At 47.8% G+C, this 1262-nt stretch overlaps 1 protein-coding gene across 1 annotated transcript in view; it reads left to right on the top strand.

The window, feature by feature from the left end:
- LOC115273597 (signal-regulatory protein beta-1-like) overlaps positions 1-1262 on the top strand; it is a 26500-nt gene that overhangs the window by 22565 nt on the left and 2673 nt on the right. The gene's annotated exons all lie outside the window — the stretch shown is intronic.

Below are 1262 nucleotides of genomic sequence, written 5' to 3' on the forward strand. Positions count from 1 at the left end.
CTAGCAGTGAAATATGGCCATTTGTAGCAAAGTGGATGGACCTCAAGGGTGTCATGCTAAGCGAAATAAGTCAGGCAGAGAAGGATAGATACCATATGTTTGCATTCATAGGTCTAACAGGAGAGACCTGGCAGGGGACCATGGGGAGAGGAAGGGGGAAAGAGAGGTGGGGGAGAGTGAGGGACACAGATCAAGGGAGACTACTGAATACTGAAAAAGAACCATGGACTGAGGGAGGAGGGGGAGGGAAGGAGGGGGGTGATGGTCATGCTGGAGGGCACTCGTGGGGAGAAGCACTGGGTGTTGTATGGAAACCAATTTGACAATAAACTATTAAAAAATGTACTACACAACTGGAAAAAAAAGAATTCCAAATATGTTTTTGAAATACATGGATTAATCTTAGAGGAAGGAACAAAGACCCAACATTTTTACCCCTGGTGTATTGGAGGATAGCGGGTCTCAGCTGGGTGGCCCTCTGGACTTTTTCTCAGTTAAGAAAGCTGCATTGTCCATGTTTTCACCCCCTTCTAGAGGGCGGTGTGCAGCAGGAGACTGGAAGAAGTTGGTCTACAGAGGTGTTGCCCCTCTGCTCCAATTAAAAACGTATAACTAGCATCCAGTTTGCCTGTTCTCTGTGCAAGTATGAGTTTTCTATGCTGCACTGTCTTCAATATCTCCCATTGCCACTGTTACTTCCTTCCCTAACTCAAACCTCTGAATCAGCACCTCACCACAGTGAGATTTTTCCCTTCTCATATGATTCAGAGTCTGCTTCCTAACACTGTTGTCCTGTGGAGTTTGTCTGGTTGGGGTCCGGAAACCCAGCTCTAATGTGCAGATACAGACCTGGGACTCAATCAGCTGGCTGGCTCAGAGGTCCCCTGCCTGGTGGGCAGAGGAGCAGGGGAAGGTCCCAGCTAGGTGTTGTCACTGATAACTCCTCACAGAGGCGACCTGGGATGGAGTAACAGAGGATGGGAGTGCCCTGGTAATCTGGAAATCAGTTGGTCATTGTTATAAACTATGGGGTGGATGAACGTTGCTGGGCATCAACCCTTACGTGAAAGACATGCAAAACTAAGCCCTGTTGATCTCTCATGAAAGGTCATGTGTGAAATAGGACTTCTGGGCACCAGTGTGGACTCACCCGTCTCAGATCCAGAGGGCAGAAAAAGCTGAGGACGTAACTGAGTCCAACATAATTATAAGAGTATCAGTGCTACATAGAGGATAGAACTCTCAGCTTCAGTGCAGCTGCT

The sequence above is a fragment of the Suricata suricatta genome, chromosome 12 (assembly GCF_006229205.1).
Source record: "Suricata suricatta isolate VVHF042 chromosome 12, meerkat_22Aug2017_6uvM2_HiC, whole genome shotgun sequence".
In the NCBI taxonomy this organism is placed as follows: Eukaryota; Metazoa; Chordata; class Mammalia; order Carnivora; family Herpestidae; genus Suricata; species Suricata suricatta.